This window comes from Taudactylus pleione, unplaced genomic scaffold (assembly GCF_031769625.1).
Source record: "Taudactylus pleione unplaced genomic scaffold, aTauple2 ptg000018l, whole genome shotgun sequence".
NCBI lineage: Eukaryota > Metazoa > Chordata > Amphibia > Anura > Myobatrachidae > Taudactylus > Taudactylus pleione.
Genome location: NW_028284420.1, coordinates 10,391,634 through 10,408,508, shown reverse-complemented (window position 1 = coordinate 10,408,508; position 16,875 = coordinate 10,391,634). Strand labels below are relative to the sequence as shown.

Genomic DNA, 16,875 nt, shown 5'->3' with positions numbered 1-16,875 from the left:
CATCGATGGTTCACCATAGTTTGTTATTGTACCATTGATGGTTATCACCGATTATGTCATCGATTGTGACCATCGATAGAAAACCACCGATGGCCATGCCTAGAACACAGAGAGAGACACTACAAGACAAGTCTGAACTTGCCAGTTGCATGGTTAGTGCAAGGAGTCAACTGCCGTACTTAATATTTTGTTTGTTTGTTTTTTTACTCCTGCTCCCAAAGGCTTCCCAAAATGAAACTTGTACCAAAGAGACTATATTTAAGTGTATAACATACTTTATGTACAAAAAAATGAAACATACACTTTTTTTGAGATATTCCAGGTCAAAGGTCATATCATGACCTTGGAATATAAAAGTCAATATTTAATGATAATTTTTTTTAATGAAAACTCTGGTCCCTTAGCTTCAAAACAAGATCAACATGAAAGTTCTACCACAATTAGAAGCAAAGTTATGATTTGTTTTAGTTGACCTTGCAAGCATAAATTTGACATATTTTGTCATGTTTGCAACCCTTTAGCATGAACACTGTTTTACATATTTTACATATGAAAGTTACTTCATGCCGTCTATCATCCTACCAAAATTCATGAAAATCTGAGACAGTCTGGTTGAAAAGTTACTTTTTATGTGATGATTTGGCATGGAATGTACCCATACGGTATAATAGATAGTGATAGTAATGAAATAACTGCAATAGCAGACTGAACCACAGAGCACACATAGGACAGGTAATCAAATATTTCCTATGAAGAATTGAGTCCAGATACAGTCTACCAAGGTGATGCCAGTCACACACATCCAATATTGCTGCAGCCACGCACACACCAGAAGTTGGGAAGTGATAAAGTGAGGGGCTCTCAGATCTTTTACAGTACAGTATAAATCATCATATGGACAAGGTTAAGAACTGAGAAATAACACACTGTAATTCCAATCTGATGATTGGGATTATTATAACTATACACACTTTGATCAAGGATGAAAGACTTTTAACCCTTCTCCAGCCACATGGCACCAAGATGGAGAAAATGGAAAAAAATCTGCTAATAAATGTGTTTTCCCTGTCTTCAATGGTTCTCTAAAATAAGTTTGAAAATGCCAAATCTATTACATAAAATACCATATTGTCTTATTTAATATTTATTAACATTTGTCACAGTACACTATTCTACATTTATTCCTCAGTATTTACCTGAACTATGTTGAATTTTTTAAACAAAGGAAAATCGATTTTTTTTTCCCCAAAAAAACAAACAAAAACCATTTATCATATTTAACACACTGTTCAGAAGACCATCCCACAAAACAAGTCTTTGCATTATTTCTTCATTCTTTACATTTCACAATGTACTTAGTAAAACATAGGGCCATATTCAATTAGCTGCGAAAAGTCCATTGCCGGAGTTTTTCACCGACATTGGAGGTTTTGGGTGCGAAAAAGTATTGCGCTAGTCCCCGCGTATCCCCGTATTCAATTCCAAATCGGCGAAAACGGGACCTGGTGAAAACGAAGTGAGCAAAAAGTGCTGTCATTTTTGGGGAAATCAGCCTGACACCCCCCTAAAGATGCTGTGAAATGGGGGTTCACTATGGGTACCCCCGAATAGCCCTGCTGAAGGTATTTTTGGTCTTTAAATGGTTTCAATAGGTGCTGTTTAGCGTCTTTGAAAAAGTGATGAAGAATAGCATTTAGCAAGTTTAAAAAAAAAAAAAAATGAGTAGTCCCAGCAAATTAGGGGTGCATGAAAATGGGTGCAAGCATTTTTTAAAGTGGCTAATGTGAACTTTTAAAAATCATGAAAAATCCACCTGCCGCAACCACCTGCAATAAAAAAACCTCCTGTGGCATACTTGGGGACCCCTCCTGAGTGTATTTCTCTAGTTTAGAAGTTTGTCCCCCAACTTTGTTTTTTTTCGCCCCCAAAACGAAAGTACTTTTTTGAGTTGTCCTGGGTAACGTTTGAAAATGGGATTTTGGTACCTACCGGTAAATCATTTTCTCTGCTTCCACAGGGGACACTGGAGGTGCATACGCTGGGGTATAGAGGCGAGGATAACTGGAGCTGGCACTTTAAATAATTAAGAAGTGTGAAGCTCCTCCCCCTCTATGCCCCACCAGCCCTCAGTTTAGAAAATGAAAACCGAGAGGAGATGGAGAACAAGCGGAGTAAACAAAAAAAAAAGGACAGAAGAACACACATGACAGAAGCATCCAACAATGCAAACGAGCCGAACAGGCAGGCTAAGAGCGCAGAGGTGGGCGTCCAGTGTCCCCTGTGGAATCAGAGAAAAGGATTTACCGGTAGGTACCAAAATCCCATTTTCTCTTTCATCCACTAGGGGACACTGGAGGTGCTTACGCTGGGGACGTCCCAAAGCTTTCCCCACAGGCGGGAGCGCTCTGTGGCACCTGCAGAACAAGGCGGCCAAAACGGGATGCTGAAGTAGCAAACGTATCAAATTTGTAAAACTTGACAAACGTGTGAACTGAAGACCAAGTTGCCGCACGGCACAATTGAGACGTGGAGGCTCCTCTACCGGCCGCCCATGACGCACCCACAGAACGTGTGGAATGAGCCGAAATGGACGAAGGAGGCCGACGGTCAGCACTATCATAAGCCCGATGAATAGTCAGCCGGATCCAACGTGCCAAAGTCTTCTTAGACGCCGGCCAACCCCTCCGAACAGCGGACAAAAAGCGACTTAGACTTACGGAGGGAGCCCTAACCACATCCAGGGTAGAAGATCCACCAGAGTCCTCCAGCAATGACGGTACCACAATAGGCTGATTGATATGGAAAGCCGACACAACCTTGGGAAGGAAGGTGGCTACCGTCCGGAGTTCTGCCCTATCAGCATGAAACACAAGGTAAAGTGGCTTACAGGACAGAGCACCCAATTCCAAAACTCTACGAGCCGAAGCGAGAGCCAGGAGGAGGACAGTCTTCCAAGACAGGTACTTAAGATCGACCTCCTCCAAAGGTTCAAACATGGGCGACTGAAGAAACAGAAGCACTAAGTTTAGGTCCCAGGGAGCTATCGGAGGTACAAAAGGAGGCTGCATGCACAAGACCCCTTGAAGAAACGTCTGCACCTCAGGAATGAGGGCCAATTTTCTTTGAAAGAAAATGGAGAGGGCAGAAACCTGCACCTTTAGAGTTCCCAGCCGAAGGCCAGAATCCAGACCCGTCTGAAGGAAAAGCAGAAAACGGGACAACCGAAAAATTCTAGACGGAAGACCCCGACTGGAACACCATGAGATATAAGCACGCCAGATGTGATGATAATGCGCAGCCGAAACTGGCTTCCTGGCACATAGCATGGTGGGAATAACCGCGTCTGGGATGCCCCTGCATCTTAGGATATCGGTTGCAAGAGCCACCCCGTTAAACGCAGTTGCGCTAAGTTGGGGTGTATGAATGGACCCTGCTGTAGAAGATCCGGGCGTAGAGGAAGGGGCCACGGATCGTCTGACAATAGGGACCGAATGTCCGAGAACCAACTTCTCCGAGGCCAGTTCGGAGCTACGAGAATTACAGAGGCTGATTCTTATTTTATCCTTTTTAGAAGACGAGGAAGAAGCGGAATCGGAGGAAAAAGGTAAACGAAGTCATAGATCCACGGACTCGTCAGGGCGTCTACCGCTATACGTCTCGAGTTCTTGAGACATATACTGGGAGCTGACGATTCAATCGCGATGCCATGAGGTCCACCTGAGGACATCCCCATCGACGTATCAGCGCGTTGAACACCTCTGGACGAAGCTTCCATTCCCCGGGATGCATATCCTGTCGATTTAGGTAATCTGCTTCCCAGTTGTCCACACCCGGGATGAATACCGCCGACAGGATTAATGACTGTTTTTCGACCCACCGAAGGATCTGAGTTACTTCCCGCATAGCCATGCGACTCCGAGTCCCTCCTTGGCGGTTGATGTAAGCGACGGCCGTCGCATTGTCGGACTGAACTCTTACCGGACGAGCCTTTAGAAAGTCTGTTGCCTCTATCAGAGCATTGTAAATCGCTCTGAGTTCCAACACATTTATGGGCCACTTCTGTTCTAGAGGGGACCATCGACCCTGAAAGTGATAATCGAGGACTACTACTCCCCATCCTCGAAGGCTGACATCCATTGTTACGATGATCCAGTCCCACACTCCGAATCTTCTGCCCGCTAACAGATTGTTGGATTGTGTCCACCAAAGAAGGGCCACTCTGGTAACCGGGCTCAGACGGATCTGTCGATGAAGAAGCAGAGGAGACCCTGACCCCTGTGCTAGCAGGTCCAGCTGAAACACCCTGGAGTGGAACCGGCCGAACTGTAGTGCCTCGAAAGCTGCTACCATCTTCCCCAAGAGACGCAGACACCTTCCTTGTTCTGAGGACCAGTTGAACTAACAACCGGATATCCCGGGCCTTGTCTATTGGAAGAAAAACCCTTTGTGAGGCCGTATCCAAGATCATGCCCAGAAACAGAAGTTTCTGGGACGGATTGAGATTTGATTTCTTGAAGTTGATTATCCAACCGTGTTGGATTAGGGTCTGATATGTCAGTAAGGCCTGATTTGATAGAAGAGATACCGATGGAGCCTTGAGTAACAGGTCGTCCAAATAAGGGATTATGTTCACTCCTGATGACCGAAGGAGAGCGATCATGACTGACATGAGTTTGGTGAAGACGCGGGGAGCCGAGGATAACCCGAACAGCAATGCCCGAAACTGATAATGATCCTTCAATATGGCGAAACGCAGAAAAGCCTGGTGAGGTTCCCAAATGGGAACATGGAGATAGGCATCCTTGATATCCAGGGATAATAGGAACTCCCTTGGTTCCAAGCTCGCTATGACTGACTGCAGAGACTCCATTTTGAAGCAATAAATCTTCAGATACAGGTTCAAAGACTTGAGGATTAAGATGGGCCTGACCGAGCCATCTGGTTTTGGTACTACAAACAGGTTCGAGTAAAACCCCAAACCTCTCTGATGCTCCGGAACCGGAACTAGTACAGATGATACTACTAGAGACTGGATAGCCTCCTGTAAAACCTTGGCCTTGCTTGCAGGCATTGGCAGACTTGTGGTGAAGAACTGAGGTGGAGGGGGGACTTCGAAGTCTATTCGCTACCCCAGGGAAATTAGTCTGCAAATCCACGGTTCTGTAGAGGTCTGGTTCCAAACCTGTTGAAAGTTTTGCAGGCGGGCTCCCACTGCAGGAGGTCCCAGGTGGGACGGAAGACCGTCATGCCACCTGCTTTTCCGCTGGTTTAGGCTCTGGTCTACGGGCAACAGTGTGTGGACGACCTCTACCTCTGCCACATCTATGTTGCGTGGGAGCACCTCTGGCTCTACCACGAAAGGAATGTGGCGCACGAAAGGAATGAAACGAAGGTCCATTGTAAGATCTTCTGGGAGCTGGAGCAACCGACGGGAGGAAGGAAGACTTACCCCCCGTGGCCTGGGATATCCGTTTGTCCAGTTCCGAGTCAAACAGCATATCGCCAGTGAAAGGTAAACCCTCCACCGCACACTTGGATTCTGCGTCCGCTTGCCAAGCGCGCAACCAGAGGGCTCTGCGGCCCGAAATAGCAGAAGCAGATATGCGAGCACTAATCTGACTGATACCTTTCGAAGCTTCTCCCAGGTAAACTGCAGACTCACGGATGTGTTCTGCTAGTAGATGTAACTCTGCTCTGGAGGTACCAGAGTCCAAACCGGTAATCAACTGGTCAGCCCAGCCGACCACTGCCTTGTTAACCCAAGCGGTAACAAGGGTGGGTCTAAGTTGAGCACCCGCTGCAGTATAAATTGATTTTAGCGTTGTCTCCAACTTACGATCCGAAGGATCTTTTAGTACTGTAGCTCCCGGTACTGGGAGTGCTGTTTTCTTAGAGAGACGGGAGACTGACGCATCTACTGGAGGGGGTGTTTCCCACTTTTCCATCATGGATGACGGAAAAGGATAGCTAGACGGAAACCAGCGTGGAATTTGGAACAGTTTATATGGTTGCTTCCAGGCCACTGAGAGCTGCTGTTGAAGTTGCTGTGAGAACGGAAAAACCGCAGAGCTCTTTGGTTGTTCATGAAATAATTCACACTCCTGGGATGCAGGTATTACATCCTCAGGTAGATTCAGAACTATTCTGACCGCCAAAATTAGAGATTCCACCCCGGGAGAAGTGTACTCTAATTCTTGAGGGGAAGGGTCCTGTTACGCTTCCTCCAATTCCCCCTCTTCTGTTTCCTCCGTAGCTAGGAATTCTTCATCCGACTCTTCTGATTGGAGAACAGTCGCCAGAGTACGCATTTGTGTCGGTCTTTGGTAGGAGGTGGAGGGTGAAGGCACCACTGTACCCATAACCTGCACCAGGGTGTCTAGAGACTTGGTTAGCCCCGCCACCCAGAGAGGTTGAGACTTACGTGCCTCAGCTAACTCAGACGTTAAATCTGTCATTACTCCTACCATGTCAGCGGCCCATGGGGGAGCAGGTGAGGCAGTAATAGCCATAGGTGGATCTATTGCTATACAAGCATCACATAACGTGGACCCAGCAGCATGCGGCTTGGATAGTTTGTTGTTACACTTAGAACAGACAAACATCTTTGAGCCGCTTTTGTTCTGTTTGAAATGGATACACACAGTCACCCAGACACAAAGGGACAGAAGTGAAATTAGAAATAAAACAGAAGGCTGGTTTGGGACACAGAGGAAGAGGCACTCCCCACTCTTTCCACAGATTAGATTCCCTGCCAAACACCCCAGTGTTACTCACAACCTCTTGTCAGGGATGTAGTCAGGAGAATCAGCCTTCTGTAAATACTGCATACGACCTGTAGTGGAGAGATGCAGTCTTTAAAACAGGTTAAACACGGCAGCACGCTGTGCACACAGCCGCTGTCGCGTTATCTAGACAGGGAGCCGCTCTATTGAGACAGGGAGCCCGCTCTACTGAGACAGGGTGCCCGCGCTGTTAGGCTTCGCCCTCTTTCTTTATGCCGTAAGGGCCGGAAAATGGCTGCCCCCGTTGCAGGATCATTTCCCCCCTGTGCAAGCCCTGCAGAGTAGGAGCCGCTAGCCATGCTCATCAGCGGGGAGAGGGGAGATAGTGTAATTAATGAGCAGCGCTGTCGCACTCTCTGAAGCCAGTGCTGGCCGCGGGACAGGAGACGGGGGATGTGCATGTGATTTATACTCACTGCGCTCCCTCTCCGGACGGCTCCTCTGAACAGCACTCACATGAAGGCAGCTGTGGTGTGTGTGCTGTGTGCAGCATTAAGGAGCTGTCAGATGCTTTTGGTTAAGCGCTGCACACTCCTTCCTGTAACCCAGGAAGTTAACAGGGTGCCAGTAACCCGGACCCCACCTTTAGAGAGGTGGTGAAGGGTACTTAAGAAAAAATATGTAAAAGATGTCTTAAAATAAGAAAGCAAAACTAAAAATAAAATATATATATGAAATAAAAGAAATAAATTATGTGGCTTGCTGGAGCACAGCAGGTTGTGACCGGCTCCAAAGGCACATTTTCTAAACTGAGGGCTGGTGGGGCATAGAGGGGGAGGAGCTTCACACTTCTAAATTATTTAAAGTGCCAGCTCCAGTTATCCACACCTCTATACCCCAGCGTAAGCACCTCCAGTGTCCTCTAGTGGATGAAAGAGAATTTTTTTTGACACAGTTTACCCTTGGGGACAGTGCAAGGGGTGCTGGGTGTTTTCTGGAGGTATTTACCCCAAAACCCCAATTCTGCACTTTTTTCCGACACCTATTCATAGGTGATAATGGTTCGAACCCTGCGAAAAAGTGACTTTCCGAGTAAATTCAGATTGGCGAAAATGACGTGATCACTGAAAAAGTATCGCCGATAACAGCTTTTCGCCGGCAGTTGAATATGGCCCTTACTTTATTTTAATAGTGAAAAGTTAACTGTAACAGTCTGCTTAATGACCATCACAAACGGCAATACTCAACATAATTTTAACACTAATAAAAAAACAAATAAAGCAGGCCATATTCTCAAAAAACCTTCAGTTTAATTTTCAAGACTCATCAGGGCTGGTTTCATTCCTCAATAACCACTCCCCGCCCCCCCCATAAACCTACCAACACAACCCTTACTAGCCAGTAATAGTGGCATGGCAAGTGTGTGTAGCTGGCCCTACCCGAATAAAATACGCAATTTATAATTCCAGACCAAGTTTTATCCGTACTAATATACAAAAACGTTGAATGTTTCATAATCAATCACGGCCAAACCTATTAACCGATTGACCTGACAATTCGCATAATAATAATTATTTACAGGAAGGGTTAGAACATAGGCTGTATTTTTTCATGTTTTTTAGGTACTGATGTACCAATTCCAACGTACATGAGCGCCACACAGAGCACATAATAGGGAAATCTGTATTGCTGCTAGTCAGCTGGCATTCATGGGCGACCCAATTAGCTTACTTGAAATATAATGTACATTTCATTCTACACATATAAGATATATATATATATATATACATATATACACCAAATATGTTATATTACGATAACAAATGCCATCCAAAATAATTTAGCACAATCAAACTGATGCTATTAGTTTGTGTCCAAGATAAACTAAGGTCAAGTAGAAAATACAGTATATACAAATTCACAGTTCTTAGGCAATATGCCGCACAGCAGTAAGCAAGTCTGAAATTGCTTACCACAGAACTTTGGAATGGAGTAGCTGCATGTAGTAAAATCCATAATGTTGTTGCTTATAGTATGTCTGTTTCTTTGGTCACAATCTGTAGGACTCTGCTACAATAAACATGTCATGTCTACTGATTGCTCTCAATTATATATAGTCTGCAGGCATACATTAACGTGGAGATACTGTCTGAGACTGCTATTCATAAGAGCTGCCAGCCCTCACAATGCAGATAACTTGGTAGTGGTTTGATATTAAGGGCCCCATAGACGGTGTGATATGCACCTTGCGATGCGACGGCCGACCGGACGGTCCCCACACATGGAGTGAACAGCTGCCCGTCTGCTCGATATGCACACCCCCCGCATAGAGCTTCACGTAAGCGTGCATTGCATCACTTCACAGAAAGGGTAGTGGATAAGTGGAATAGCCGCCCATCAGATGTGGTTGAAGTCAAAACGGTGGAACAATTTAAACAGGCATGGGATAGGCATAAGAATATCCTTGAGAGAGACGTAAGGAGCAAATAGGGTTGAAGTAGCCTAAAGGATACAGGAAAAGGGGCAGACTAGATGGGCCAAGTGGTTCTTATCTGCCGTCAAAGTCTATGGGGTCAATCCCACTAGGTGCGAGTTGCGATTTTCACTTCGAATTCGCATAGCGAATAGGACCTCTAGTATCTGTCTCCTCCTAGGCAGCGGCCATTTTTGGATGGCTGTTTTCAGCAGAGTCCTTGCGGACGGCTAGTCCACATGGAATCTGCTGAAAACGTCCATCCAAAAATGGCTGCCGCCAAGGAGGAGACAGACACTAGAGGGCCAGTAAGGACCTCTAGCATTTGTCTCCTCTTTGGCGGTGACCATTTTTGGATGGCCGTTTTCCCCCAAGCCACCTCGAGTCAGCTATTTTCACCCCCTGCAATCCGGCACCCGGTGCACGTGCGCCTCTGGCCCCCCCCTAGTTGCGGCCCTGATGTAGTGATGACAGTCGCAGGGCCGCTCACATGCGAGCATGTAGTGATGACAGCCACAGGGCCGCTCACATGCGAGCATGTAGTGATGACAGCCGCAGGGCCGCTCACATGCGAGCATGCAGTGATGACACGCCAGTTTAAGTACAGCCCTTCGTTCAAAACATTTTTTCTAGTGATGTTTGGTCTCAGACTTGCCTGGGCAACGCTGGGTACTACGAAATTTGGTGTAGAAAAAAAAGCTGCAGCCACTGCATCAAAGCACTTCATTTACAGATTGAGTTGCACAGATATAAAAGTGTTGCAAATGAAAATAATCAGTGCAGTCTCGTGGTGTCTTAGTCATAAAAAAGGAACCTGGCGTGCCGAAAGGGTCTGTTTAGCGTGACTCTAGCAATAGTGTATGAGGACACATCTGTCCTATTCACTTGAGAGCAGTGGCTTCACTGGGGACGGTGACACTCAGTGCGCCAATTAGCCTCCCTGATCGCATCCAAAAAGGGTGCATGCCCTCACCAGGAGGGACATGGCCTTGCTGAGCCCCCTCCAAGGTTATATCACTCTGGGAGCGGTTCCAGCACTCCCAGACTGCCCCCAAAGACTCTCCCCACACTGCCAGGCTTTACAGTGCAGTGCCTGGCTCAAGGTGAATGGGTAGGAGCCAGCATTCTTGTTCTTTACACTAAAGATAGTTCTTAATTACATTGGCTGTATGTTTGGGGTCGTTGTCCTGTTGCAGAATAAATTTGGAGCCAATCAGATGCCTCCCATGATGGATAAGTACCTACCTGTATGTCTCAGCATTGAGGAGGCCATTAATCCTGACCAAATCCCCAACGCCATGTGCTGAAATCCAGCCCCAAATTTGCAAGGAACCCCCAACCATGCTTCACTGTTGCCTGCAGACACTCATTGTACCGCTCTCCAGCCCTTCGGCGGAAAAACTGCCTTCTGTTACAGCCACATATTTAAAATTTCTTCACCCAGTTTTAAGCCTCCTACACGGGATGTAGTCAGGAGGCCGGCGGTCGAAATGCCGATCGCCGACTTCCTGACAGTGAAATCCCGGCATGGGACTAATGATAGGCGTGTAAATACAGATTCTTATCATAAGCCCCACGCCGAAATCCCGGCGGCCGACATACAGAACATAGGTAAGTCGGGCGTCGGGATCTGCTAGACGCGGGGTGGGGTGGGGGGTTAGGTTTGGGGACTACCATGGGGACTTAGGGTTAGGGACCCCCCCTGGGAGGGTTAGGGTTAGTCTAGGGAAGGGGGGGTTAACGTCAGGCTCCCCCCCGCAGGAAGCTTAGGTTTAGGTACCCCTGGGGGGAGGTAAGGCACTAGGGGGGGGAAAGGGGAGGGTCTTACTTCAGTCGGAATCTTCATGTGCTGGCCTTCCGGTGTCTGTATTTCATCCGCCGGGCTTAGGTCCGGCGGTAATTCATACGGAGTCCTCCTACACTATTGTTTATGTTTTAACCTACATATGAAAATGATGATCATTATCACCTGTTTGGTATGATTGGTTAATCATACACCTGACTTTAATCCTACTAAATCCCTGACTTTGTGTAAGTGTACCTAGAAGAATTGATACTGTTTTGAAGGCAAAGGGTGGTCACACCAAATATTGATTTGATTTAGATTTCTCTTCTGTTCATTCACTTTGCATTTTGTTAATTGATAAAAAAAAGATTCACTTCTATTTTTGAAAGCTTTCTTACTTTGCAGCATTTTTTGCACACCTGCCTAAAACTTTAGCATAGTATTGTAAGGATAGATATATATATATATATATCTCAACAAATTTGAGAGAGGGCGCTAGCAATATCTTAAACACCTTAATTTAATTGTACTTATCTTAATTCATTCAATAAATGACATTCACTCCTTTTCAAAAAGAAGGATAAAGTTCTATCTGGAACTTAATTGATGACATGTATTGGTATCTTCTCAATTTCTTCTTTATAGCAAAGCTTGGAGCAACCTTCACAAAACTCTTTTCTTATTGGAGAAGACCCTCTGGATCCAAGAAAACTTCCAATTCATAAACCCATGGAGATTCAATGGTATCAGATATGTAGATCAATAGGATATTTCTTCTCTTTTAATGGTTTTTCCTTTTGGGTTTCCTCTGTGAACAAACCCTCGCACCAAGAGACACCCAAAGAAACAAATCAGTATACCATTACTAGTATTAATATTTTATTATTACATAAAATCCATAAAATATATAAAAAACATTTTTTTTAGATATATACCATACATTTACTATGATGAATTTACAGAGACAAGCACCATTTGTGGGTAAAAAAACAAATATTATCCCACCTTACACTTCAGTGGTTCACATCAGTGGGGTCCCCAACAAACGTGCTCAATTAAAGTGTCCATAAAATCAGTCCTCCACACTTGATGAAGCTGGAGGACTGATTTTATGGTCCAGGTATCGGTTTTAGAGAGAAAAGTTGTGTTGATTTCAGTGAATCCTTACCATTTGCTCGGTGTGGTGCAATTTCAAGTGTTACCCCTGAAGAGGTCCTTATTAGGACGAAACGCGTTGGGTTACTTTAATTGGGGTCTCCACTGATGTGAACCGCTGAAGTGTAAGGTGGGATAATATTGTTTTTTACCCAAAAACTGTGCTTGTCTCTGTAAATTCATCATAGTAAATGTATTGTATATATCTAAAAAAATAGTTTTTTATATATTTTATGGATTTTATGTAATAATGAAATATTAATACTAGTAATGGTATACTGATTTGTTTCTTTGGGTGTCTCTTGGTGCGAGGGTTTGTTCACAGTAAAAACACAAAAGGAAAAACCATTAAAGAGAAGGAATATCCTATTGATCTACATACATCTGTAGATTGAATATCCAGATGTATACAATCTGATACAATTGAATATCCAGTGGTTTATGAATTGGAAGTGTTATTGGATCCAGATAGTGCTTTATCCTTCTTTTTGAAAAGGACTGAATGTATGGTGCTATAGATATTGCTAGTGCCCTCCCTCAAATTTGTTGGTATTTGAAGGTAACCCTTCTAACAGGGGATTTGTAAAGAGAGGAGCAGCTTCTGTACAAAATTGAGGTTTCTAGTTTGCAATTTGGCTTACTGTGAAGCGCAAGCTAAAGGCAATAATGTGTGTATATATACATATATATATATATATATATATATATATATATATATAATTCCATAGACAAAAAACCTTGCGGTTTGACATGTCCCATTAAGGCTGCTTAGACAAGATCTGAAAATTCACAAAACCTATTGATTTTCTGCCACTCAAACTTCAAAAAGCAATGAAATTACAATCATTAAGGCTGACGCCTTAATGGACGTGTCCCTTGCGCAATACAGATATGGTATGCCATCACACCCTGTGGTTAACTGCAGATTCAGCACTCTCACAGAATGAGATTGCTGTCACTCACAAAATGGTAGAGCTGCTAATTCACAGAATTATGTGCTCATTGGAATACACTTGCAGTCTATGCAACTGAAGTCAAAGCAGAAAACAGAGCTGTGCATATGGGATAAAAGTGGTGTGGATGGGGTAGGAGACACAGCAGCGTGGATAGGTAAGACACAAAGGCGTGTAGAGGAGGGAAGGTTAAGCAGTACAGAGGAGGGGGGTAGCCAAAGTAATGCAGATGGGTGGAAAACAGTGGTGCGGATGGGGACCCCCTGTATTTACCATAACCAGCACCGGACTCCTCCTAGCAGGGTGTGGGGGGGTGATGCCACAGCCAGGGGAGCCGTTTCACAAGGCCCCCCAGCCACAGCATCACCCCTGACCACTAGTCATCCCAGGCTGGGGATCCCTAGGGAGCTGGGGGCCCCCAATAAAGGCCCAGGCTGATAGCCCAGGGCTATCCCCAGCACCCCTGGGTTGTGGGTGCTGGTTGATTGTGTTGTGTGGTGCATATGAAAATGTAAATATTGTCTTTTGCGGTAGTAATACAGGTCCCAGCAGGCTTCCCCGCATTCTGGTACTTTGGAGAACCACAAGTACCAGCAGGCGGGGCATTAAGGGCCTGCTGGCACCTATAGTATCCTTGCAAAAGAAATATTAAAATAAAACGTGTTTTAAAGTATTTTATTATGCCGCACCTTCACCTGTGTGGCAGCAGCCTTTAAGCTCTTTCACATGGCTGCCACTCCCCCAGGACTTCTACGGCGTCTTCTCCTGGAGCATGGCGCCCATTAAGTTCTTTTGCGCGGCCGCCACCCATTCAGGGCTTCCGCGGCGTCTTCATGCTTCAGCTGGTCTCTCCAGCCGATGACTGATGGATGGGGCCTCGCGCTGGCTATATTTAAGCCAGCCGAGGGGGCAGGGCGATGATGTCGCGAGCCATGATTGCCTCACGGTGGCCATCTTTTACTTAAAAAATGGTGCTGAGGCACCATTTTTGAAAAGGGCACGCTCAGTTCTCACCATTGAAGTCAATTTTGAGAACAGCTCATTGGCTAAGAGGCGGAAGGCTCGCCTCTCTCAGCCAATGAGCGTCCCGCACCAGGATTTCTGTACTGAAATCCCGGGCAGAGCTGTCATTCGGGGAGTAGTGTTCTTAGAGAGTTGTGCGAGGGTCCGGGTATCTCGTTTTTTTTTTTTGCCAGGACCCTGGATTGTGTGAAGAGGACCTGATCCACACATAGGAGGAGGTGAGTATGGAATTTTTATTACAGGTACTCCCCATTGGATTACCTACTGGAGAAAAGGACAGATTGGCTTCAGGAATACTAGGTGAGTATGTGAGATAGTGTGTGCATGTATGTTTTAATAAAATTGTACTTTTCTACGGTGTTGTGTTTTTTTTAATATTGCTTTTGCTGTGGAACTAAAAGTACCAGTAAGCCCGTAATACCCTGCATGCTGACACTTGTGGTTCTCCAAGTACCAGCATGTGGGGGAGGCTTTCTGGGAACTGTAGTTCCACAGCAAAAGACAATATTTATATTTTCATATGCACCACACTTTACATAATCAACCCAGCACCCACCGCCCAGGGGTTCTGGGGATAGCCCCGGGCTATCACCCTGGGATGCTCTGAGGAGGGGGTCCCTTTATTGGAGGGAGTCCCCAACTCCTCAGGGATCCCCGGCCTGGGCTGACTAAAGATCAGGGGTGATGCTGCTGCTGGGGGGCCCGGTGAAAGGGCTCCCCTGGCTGTGCCATCACCACCCCGCTAGAAGGATTCCGGTTCTGGTAAATACAGGGGGACCCTACGCATTGTTTCCCCCTGTATTACCAGAACCAGCTCAGAGCTCTGTGCTGGTTGCGCTAAATACAGGGGACTTGTCCCCCATATTTTGGCAACCAGGACTGGTTCTGAAAAGCTTAGTGCTGGTTGTGCTTAATACGGGGGACCCTTACGTTGTTTGTCCCCTGTATTTAGCACAACCAGTACTGGGGCTCCAAAGCCCGGTGCGATTTGTTTTCTGGGGGGCGGGGCCACACCATTTAAAAAAAAAAAATTAAACACAGAAGCAGGTAATATGGAACTACCAGATCAGAGCCTGCATTTTGTGTGCTGCTACCTCCCCTGGGTCCTAACACTTGCCCCACCCGGGGACAGGGAGGGAGGACGGCGCACACAGGGGGACAGGGAGGGAGGACAGCGCGCACACGGGGACAGGGAGAGAGGACGGCGCACACAGGGGGACAGGGAGAGAGGACAGCGCGCACACAGGGACAGGGAGAGAGGACGGCGCACACAAGGGGGACAGGGAGGGAGGACGGCGCACACAAGGGGGACAGGGAGGGAGGACGGCGCACACAGGGGGACAGGGAGGGAGGACGGCGCACACAGGGGGACAGGGAGGGAGGACGGCGCACACAGGGGGACAGGGAGGGAGGACGGCGCACACACAGGGACAGGGAGAGAGGACGGCGCACACAAGGGGGACAGGGAGAGAGGACGGCGCACACAAGGGGGACAGGGAGGGAGTACGGCGCACACAAGGGGGACAGAGAGGGAGGACGGCGCACACAGGGGGACAGGGTGGGAGGACGGCGCACACACGGGGACAGGGAAGGAGGACGGCGCACACACAGGGGGGGCGGAGAGAGGACGGCGCACACAGGGGGACAGGGTGGGAGGACGGCGCACACACAGGGGGGCAGGGAAGGAGGACGGCGCACACACAGGGGGGCGGAGAGAGGACGGCGCACACAGGGGGACAGAGAGGGAAAACGGCGCACACAGGGGGACAGGGTGGGAGGACGGCGCACACACAGGGGGACAGGGAAGGAGGACGGCGCGCACACTCAGGGGGACGGAGAGAGGACGGTGCACACAGGGGGACAGGGAGGGAGGACAGTGCGCACACTGGGGGACCGGGAGGGAGGACAATGCACACACAGGGGGACAGGGAGGGAGTACAGTGCGCACACAGGGGGACAGGGAGGGAGGAAGGCACACAGGAGGACAGGGAGGGAGGACAGTGCACACACAGGCGGACAGGGAGGGAGGGTCACTCAGACTCATTATTAGTACTGCACATAGCTGCGCCCCAGCTGCCTGTACTTTCATTACAGTGCAGTCCTGAAAACGTGGGGGAAAAAAAAAAGTTCAGTGCTTGAAGTGCCAGTATGTCATACCGTTACATACCGGCACACTTCGAGCACTGAGAGATTATATATATATATATATATATATATATATATATATATATATACACACACACACACACACGCATACATACATACACCACCAACAGTAGTTTTGCCCACAGTTCCTGAACCTATTTTTCCACAAAAAGATGCCCTGGGTAGGAGTGTCATTTTTATATCTTGCCGATTGTGAATTTATCATTTATTAGATTTAATTGTGCCCATCATTGGATGGGGTTTTTTGTTAAATCAGTTAATGATATAATTGACAATGTTATTGTATCTTTTCTTTTGTTTTCTAATGCTCCTCGATGTGTGTGTACACACACACACACACACAGAAATAAAAACACCATCTACTATTAGGAAACTGGGATCACGGATGTCTCAGACACTTATGGAGGCAGGGGAAGGGATTCATGCTGTGTCATGCTGCGCTCATTCACTGAGACCTAATGGGATATAAAGGTCAGTGCTGAGATCAAGTTATAGTAGCCAGCGGTCTCTGCGGAGTCACCTAACCTTAGAGGGGCATTCTTTGCATGCTTTATCCTCATCATGTTCATCTCTTGCCTTTGTCTTCCTGTGAATGTT

The 16,875-nt window shown here is 46.8% G+C and overlaps 1 protein-coding gene and 1 pseudogene across 1 annotated transcript in view; both read right to left on the bottom strand.

Moving 5' to 3' along the window:
- Positions 1-16,875, bottom strand: part of EDN3 (endothelin 3) — a 160,743-nt gene that overhangs the window by 33,818 nt on the left and 110,050 nt on the right. The gene's annotated exons all lie outside the window — the stretch shown is intronic.
- The window catches only part of LOC148540665 (uncharacterized), a 122,832-nt pseudogene that overhangs the window by 6,734 nt on the left and 99,223 nt on the right, over positions 1-16,875 (bottom strand).